Source organism: Exophiala dermatitidis, assembly GCF_000230625.1.
Source record: "Exophiala dermatitidis NIH/UT8656 unplaced genomic scaffold supercont1.8, whole genome shotgun sequence".
Taxonomy (NCBI): domain Eukaryota; kingdom Fungi; phylum Ascomycota; class Eurotiomycetes; order Chaetothyriales; family Herpotrichiellaceae; genus Exophiala; species Exophiala dermatitidis.
Window position 1 is genome coordinate 253,997 of NW_008751653.1, and position 8,870 is coordinate 262,866.

Below are 8,870 nucleotides of genomic sequence, written 5' to 3' on the forward strand. Positions count from 1 at the left end.
TAATATTTCTATAACTATAATATTATTATTAAATACGAATTATACTATTAGTAGTAAGACGACCTAGTTATCTTATTTATAGTTTAGATAGTATTATAAGTATTATTCTATCGTTTAATTTATTCTCTCTATTTATCTATTCGTCTATAGATAATATATTATAAATAGTTGAAAAGATATATTAAGAGCTCGAGCACGCGCAAAGAGACACCTATACGAGCATAAGATACTAAGCAGACATATACGAGGAGCATACGATAATCACTAGACTAGGCTGCGGCGAGCGGCGCTAGCTAGCGAGGCTAGGGGAACCTCGAGACGTCCTAATACGTCTCGAGAAATACTAGAATAATACGCGCTATATAGGCGGGAAAAGAATAAGAAGCTAAGAAGAGAAACGAGATAAAAGAAGATCTATACGGCCTAGCGGACGATCTTTATATAATTATAAGAGATCTCGAGAAAGAGAATATCGACATAAAATAGCTTTAGATACTCGATAAGATAGTCGAACGCGTAAAACGTATCTAGGACGCGTCTAGTACTCGCGATATACTATTATTAAAGGGTATCGAGATATAACTTATCTTAATTAAAAAAGCGATTAAGAGAATTATATAGTCGCTACGAGACGCGACTAAACCGTTATAGATAGATATTACTACGCGCGGCGCGACTATATAGTATACGACTTCTATACTACTTATATATCTAAAGCGATATACGATAAGAATAGCTATATTTAATATAAAGAAGATAATAGATAAGAAGATTCTTAGAGAGATTAAAAAGATAATTCTAATAATAGTTACGATTTATATACTAAAAAGCGATAATATAAATATAACTCTTCTAATAAAGGCGGTAAAGAACCGCGTCTAGGCGATATCCCTAATAAAGGTAATACGAGTCTATAAATAGAACTATCTAGTTAAGATTCTAGATATTCTACTACATCGGCAAAAGTGCCACTAGCCCACGGCCAAGGCTGATGCTATAAGAGCCCAGGGAGCCCACGGCGGCTTATAATATGACTTATTAGCCGTAAGTCGCTATACAGTTACTATATAGTTACTATAGAGCGCCTTATAGCCTAGTATATTAGCCGTAGGCTAGTAGTTTAGCTACTCTATTTATTACGTAATATAACGTGATTTTATCGCTATAAAATTTTTACCTTTTGCCAAGACGCTAAAAGCGGGTATTTCGGGTACGTTATAGCGCGCTAACTATCTACGCTAGCTTACTAATAATTTAATATTAGCTAATAAACCTAAGATTTTTGATATAGATATACTCTAATACCCTATTATACGCTAGCTATAGCCTAGTACTAGTAGTAGTAGTTAAAATCGTACTTATAATTATAAATTAAAGAAGTTACGATAATTACGTAATATAGCGAAGAGCCCATAGTATCTAGGCTACGCTAGTAGGGCCTACAGTCTACCTAGGATGCTGTGGGGACCTATGGGCTCAATTTGTAGCAGTTTAGCCCAGGAGGCCCTGGGCTAGCCTGGGCTTCCTGGGTAGGGCTGGCACTTTTGCCGATGTAAATACCCAAGTCGCGGCTAGAAAGTAGATAAATAACGTAGATCTCGCGGCTATAGTCGCGAACGATTTAAGAATAATCTTATTAGGACTCTAGATCTCTAGAATTAAGTAGCTCTATCTAACTAAATAGATAAAATATATATACGTTAAGAGAAAGATTTATAAATCTCTTCTCGTCGAATTATAGAGCTAGATAATATATTAAAGTGCGATCTAAGACGATATTATAATAGAAGCGCGCCTCTATAAGGTTTATCTCTTTAAAAGAGCGCTTTAAGAGATCTAATACTTTAACTACTAGTAATAGAGTTATATCTAGAAAGTATATATAAAGCCTACGAAATATAGTAGATACGCTAAAGTCTATAAGTTAAAGAAGTATATTAAGAAGAGAGTCTCGTACGCTAACTACGATAAAGCTTATAAGATATAATACCTACGCGCCTATAATATATACTAGAGATACTACGACTATATTTAGTAAAGACGAGTTATAGCCCTTACGTAGATAGTAAGTATCCGAGTCGTATCTCGAAATAGCTAAACTATAAAGAGATAAACTATAGTAGGGAATAAGAGATAGAGAAAGACCTTCTCTAAAGTGCTTATATAGAAGAGAGTAGAATAACTAACTTATATAAAGATAGCGATATATAGCTTTTAATAAGAACGCCTCTTCTTTATAGATAAGTTATAAAGCGATTATTAGCCGTCGCTAGAGTTAAGTATATAGAAGATAAATACTATAGATATTTTCGATAAATAAGTTTAAGATTATCTAATATAACTATAATAATTCGAATAGCTATATATCTCGGGCGCTCTTCGATAGCTTTATATAATTTACGATACTCGCGATCTAGAAATTAGTCTTTAATCGTTTTATAAAGTTAATCTACTACTCTAAGCTCTACTAACTAGTATATAAAGCTATCTAGATAATATAGATATACTTTATAATAAGACGAGATATACTTATTTTATACTAAAGATATATATAATTTAAGCTAAATATAGTACTACTCGATATTAAAATAGAGAAAAGAAAACTCTCGATAATTAATATCTATAACTCTAGAAGAAGCTAGTCTAGAATCGCTAAATAAAGAAGAATTCGAGAAGCTCTTAATAAAGCGACTAATAAGACTATTATCCTAGGTAACTTTAACGTATACTACCTAGCGTAGGAAGACGTAGAAGTTATATACAAGTAGTAGATAGAATATCTACTAACGGTAATAAAGATACGGAAATTAATACTTCTAATCTAGTAAAGAGATATATTATAAAGAAGAGAAGACTAGAAGATAGTAATTAATCTTATATTTACTAAGTAGCCGCTTAGTATATAAATCGAGTTTTATAGTACTAAGTCTCTATAGGCCTTAATAAAGAACTATATTCTAATTTATATTACGTTTAATATTCGATAGAATCTAATATCGCGAGAAAGTAAGCAATTTATACTATATAGACTTAATATAAATAAGCTCTTCGCCGTAATATAGTAAGAAAAGAAAATAACGACTAAAACTCTCGAGAAAATCTAGTAGAATATTAAGAAAGCGCTAGAAGAAATCTATCTAAGAGTATACTCGTTATCGAGAATAAGACTAGACTAGTTATCGAGAGCTATCGAGCTACTTATATACTCTAGATAGACGAAGTATAGATTTCTTATAACTAGAGATTAAATCTAGCTAAAGCTAATATACTATCTAGCGAACTAGCTTAAGTAGAAGATTCGAAGAAACGCGAGGACTAACTAGAGGCGCGTAATAAGTAAGCTATTTAAGAATATCTTCTAAAACTTATAGAATATCTCGAGATAAAGTAGATAAAGCGTAGATAAGCTATATAAGAATTTCTATTTCTTAGCGCTAAGAAGAGCTAAAAATCTTCCGATTACGAATAATAAAGATAAGAAGAACTAGATTCTAGTAGAGAAGTTCTTTTTACTAGCGCTAATCGTAATAAGCGAGCCTAAGAAGTAGATAACTTATATATAATTTATAATTCTCTAGAGAGTTATAAAGAAAGAGATAAAAGCTCTTCTCGCGACTCTTCTAATAAAAAAGACTTTAAGTCTCGATTCGATCTCGAATAAGATATTTAGAGTACTTAGTTCTATCCTAGTAGTTAACGTTATATAAATAATAAATAGACTTTTTAAGTAAAGCTAGATTTCGGCGTATTTTAAGAAGTCTATAACTATTACTCTTCGTAAAGATAGTAAAAAGGACTACTTACTTCTAGAAGCGTATAGATCTATTACTCTTAAGAATACTCTCGCTAAGATAGTTAAGAAAATACTAGCGAATTAATTAATAGATATAGTCGAGAAATATAATCTTCTTCCTTAGAGCTAGATAGAGGTACGAAGAGATTGCTCGATACTCTCGGCTATAGGCCTTATTATAGTATATATAGAGCGTGCGTAGAAGGCGCGACCTAGAAGTGTAGAAGGCGCGACCTAGAAGCGTAGTCTCTATACTAAGTCTAGATATCTAGGGCGTATTCGATAACATCCTGTATAGGCGGCTTCTTAATATTCTTAAGACTAAGAGAATCCTCCTCTAGCTAGTTAAGATTATTAAGAGCTTCCTAAGTAGAAGATATACGTAAATAGTATATATTAGATATAAGAGTAACTAGATTAAGATAAATATAAGAATTCTATAGGGCTCTCTACTCTCGCTAATCCTCTTTCTTTTCTATATCTTAGGACTACTAGATATACTCGACTTATATAGAGATAATATACTAATTTTCGATTTTATTAATAATATAAATATTATCGTCTAGAGACTCTTAAAGAAGAATAACTATATAAGACTTACTAAAATATATAAAGTCTATAAGTAGTAGACTAGTTAATATAAGATAAAGTTTACTCTAGATAAGTATTAGCTAATCTACTTTATAAGAAAATATATTATAAATAACTAATAAAGAAAGAGTATATAAATTATTAATAAGAAGATTCTTCCGAAAGAGAAGGCGATTAAGATCCTTAAGATATAGCTTAACCTAAAGCTTATATAGAAAGAGTATATTACGTATACGGTCTATAAGAGGCTTATAGTCTTAGAGATCTTAGTAAGACTAGCTATATTAATATAGAAACTCTTCGCTAGAAATACGAAACTTCTCTATACCTCTACGATATAGTCTATACTTCTCTATAAAGTATAGGAAATTAGTATACGTCTCGTATAGAGTATACTCTGCTATCGAGACTAGTACTACTTAAGAAGATATAAAACTAATATCTAAAAAGAGTAACGAGTATATATTAAAGAATATCGAGAGTAGCGCTTAAGAAGAAAATATATACTCTTCTACTAGATATTATAGTTACTAATCTAGATAGAAAGTATATACTATAAATTATATACTATCTAATAAAGAGAAGTATATAACTAGTAGTAGATTAAGTCTAGAAAACGATATTAGAGGCGAAATAAGAGCGAGATCCTAGACTAGCTCTAGCGAGATAGAAGATAATAGCTAATACGTAGCGAGAGGTTAACGTAAAATATACGTAGGTCTATCGAAATAGTTAGAGATAAAGAGCGCTCGAGTCGGATACGATATACGCGTATAAGGCGTCCTTAGAGTAGTAGAGAGAGTAGTAGAAAGCGATACGAAATAAGCCTAGAAAAAGATACTCTTTAATAATATAAATAACGCTATAAAAGTAGAATAGATATAAGCTCTATATAGATCTTACGAAGATATAAGCGATAGTCCTATTCCTAATACGGATCGAGATAATAAGCCTAGGATTATAGCTCGCGATAGTTAGGGTATCGGATGCGATTACGCTCTATCTATACGGAACGTATACTTAGACTATATAATATATCCTATTATACTACTTAAGATACAAAAAGGTTAAACTACTATAGTAGTATAAGATAATAAGAATAGACGAGATTCTATTACGCCTAGTACCCGCGGTATATATAGCTCGCTAGCTAGTCGCCTTAGGGATCCTTAAGTAGTTCCGACTTACGAAGAAGATAGAGAAGAAGAAGATTCTACTATACTATACCCTATAAGATAGTAGAGAGTAGTAATAAGAGAGAGATCTTTTATAATCGATAAAGAGAATTAAGCGAGAATACGAGCGAGATAGAGGCGAGTCGTATACTCTACGTACGCGCTTTATAAAGGCGAAATAAGAGTTTTCTCGACGAAGGATTTTTCCCTAGAAAAGATAGAAGAGTCTATATAGTCCTATATAGAAGCTAGATTAGACTATAATTAAATTATTATTATTATTATAAATAGTTTATATTTTATTTCGAGTTAGTTAATAAACGATTACTAAAATTATAACTTAAATAGCTTATCTCTATTCGATATAATCTACTTCGATATTCCGTATTATATAAATATTATTTTATTAATTATATACGCTAGATTCTCTATATTTAACGCTTCTAAGTACGGTACTAAGTATATATACTTCGTTAATTTATCTTAAATTACTAGTATACTATTATAAAATATACTCGTAAGAGGCTTCTTTAACTTTAGTAGTTTTATAATCTAATCTATAGTAATTATTAACTATAATTCCTCTAGTATAGGTATTACTTATAGTTTTCTATATAGTCTATATCTAGTATATTTAATCTTTATATAGATATCGTACTTCTATATATAGCTAGTAATATCTTTTCTTAGTTCTAGCTAAGTAAAGTCTCTTATAACTAGTTTAATTATTTTATTAATTTCGAGATAATCTACTATTTTTATATTATAGCGATTCTTAATTACTTATTATTTTTATTTCTTAAATAGCTCGATATTTATTATCGCGACTATAGAGTTTCTATAGATTAACTAATTCTCTTCTTATTTTAGTAGCGTAGTCGATTCTAGCTTAAATTCTTATTTATAATCGCTTCTTCTACTTAGAGTATTAGCTTATCTATTTTTATTTCCTCTTATATAATTAATCTTAAAGTTATATAACGCGAGTATTTCTATCTATCTAACTTATCTACGATTTAACTACTTAGTTATAATCTAATAGAGTAGATTTTTATAATCGGAATATATCTAGACTAGTATTATACGTAGGTCTACGCTCGTACTAGGCTACTAATCTATAAAAAGACTTAAATTCTAAGTACTTATACTTAGGAATTCTAAATCTATAATTAATACTCTTATTAATCCTGATAATTGCCCCTCTCCCTAGGCGACTCGTCCCCGAGGCGCGCGCTACTCCGTCGCGATAGGTGCCGCCCTCGTTCGTAGGGTAGCCCCTAGGCGATAGAGTTTCTCTTCTTGGCGCCAAATGCCTACTTATTGTATACGTATACTATACACTACATTACGAGAAACTCGTCGTATACGTATATACTGCGCCGCGGTACTCGTACTCGTATACTATAGCCCCTAGAACTATAGGTACGTCTCTCTAATATTAACCGAAGTCTTAAAATCCCTAAAATACTTGGTGCTTTTACCGGGGCTCGAACTCTCGCTAACTGTACGTTACTATATTATCGCTCCTAACGTATAAACGCCCTACGTATTAAACTTAGAGTACGTCTCGTATAAGTACTTAGAATAATTATTATATATAGGTCTACGCTCGTACTGGGCTACTAATCTATAAAAAGACTTAAATTCTAAGTACTTATGCTTAGGAATTCTAGATCTATAATTAATATCCTTATTAATCTTAATAACTAGATATTTACTTTCTTCTAAGTAGATTCTCTATTCCTTTAGTACTTCTATAATAGCGAGTAATTCTTTATTATATATATTATAGTTTAGCTCTAGTCTAGTTATCTTTCTTAAGTAGAAAGTAATAACTTTAGTCTTTCTATCGCTTTCTTTCTAGTTTAGCGTTACTCTAATAGCGAAGTTTAAGACGTCGATTTCTAGAATCTCTTTCTTTTCTAGATTCTAAATAGCTCGTACCGATAGTACGACTATCTTCTTCTTTAATTTTCTAAAGACTTCTTTATATTAGTTCGTAAATATAAAGAGTATATCTTTTTTCGTTAGATTAGTTAGTAGCGTCGCGAGACTCGAGAATCCTTCGATATATTTTCGATAGTAGTTAATAAGTCCTAAGAATACTTATACTTCTTTAACTATAGTCGATTTTAGCTATTTTAATATCGATTTAACTTTATCTAGATTAAATTATATTTCTTTAGTTAAAATTATATACTTAAGAAATCGTATTAAGTATTAATAACATTTATATTTACTTAATTTAATTAGTAGATTTACTTCTTATAGTTTCTCTAATACTTTTCTAATATATTATACGTATTCTTCGTACGTTCGCGAGAAGATAAGTATATTATTAAAATTATCGGTAAAACTACTATAAGCCTATAGCTAAAGCTAATACTATAAGAGTCTAGGAAGCCTACGGCGGCTAATAATATAACTTATTAGCCGTAAGTCGCTATATAGTTACTATATAGTTACTATAGAGCGCCTTATAGCCTAGTATATTAGCTATAGGCTAGTAGTTTAGCTACTCTATTTATTACGTAATATAACGTGATTTTATTACTATAAAATTTTTGCTTTTTGCTAAGACGCTAAAAGCGGGTATTTCGGGTACGTTATAGTGCGCTAACTATCTACGCTAGCTTACTAATAATTTAATATTAGCTAATAAACCTAAGATTTTCGATATAGACGTACTCTAATACCCTATTATACGCTAGCTATAGTCTAGTACTACTAGTAGTAGTTAAAATCGTACTTATAATTATAAATTAAAGAAGTTACGATAATTACGTAATATAGCGAAGCCCCTACAGTATATATAGGATACTATAGGCGCCTATAGCCTATACTAGTCTACCTAGGATACTATAGGGACTTATAGGCTTAATTTATAATAGTTTAGCCTAGGAGGCCCTAGGCTAGCCTAGGCTTCCTGGGTAGGGCTAGTAGTTTCGCCGATAAATAAGCGATAACGAAATTATTAAGATATTCCTATAATATATTATTAATAAGTTCTTAAAACGTTATAGACGCGTTCGTTAATCTAAATAATATAACGAGATATTTATAGAGTCTCTACTATCTAGTTCTAAAGATAGTTTTCTACTTCTTTTCTTCTTTTATACGTACCTAATAATAGATATCTCTAATATTAATAGTAATAAACTAGACTACTTCTAATAATCTATTCTATAGTTTATCGATCCTAAATAAGAGATATTAGTTTTTTCTTATAATTATATTAAGTTTTTAATAATTAATATATAGTCGAAGATTCTCGTTCTTTTTCGATATAAATAGTACTCTATATACTATTA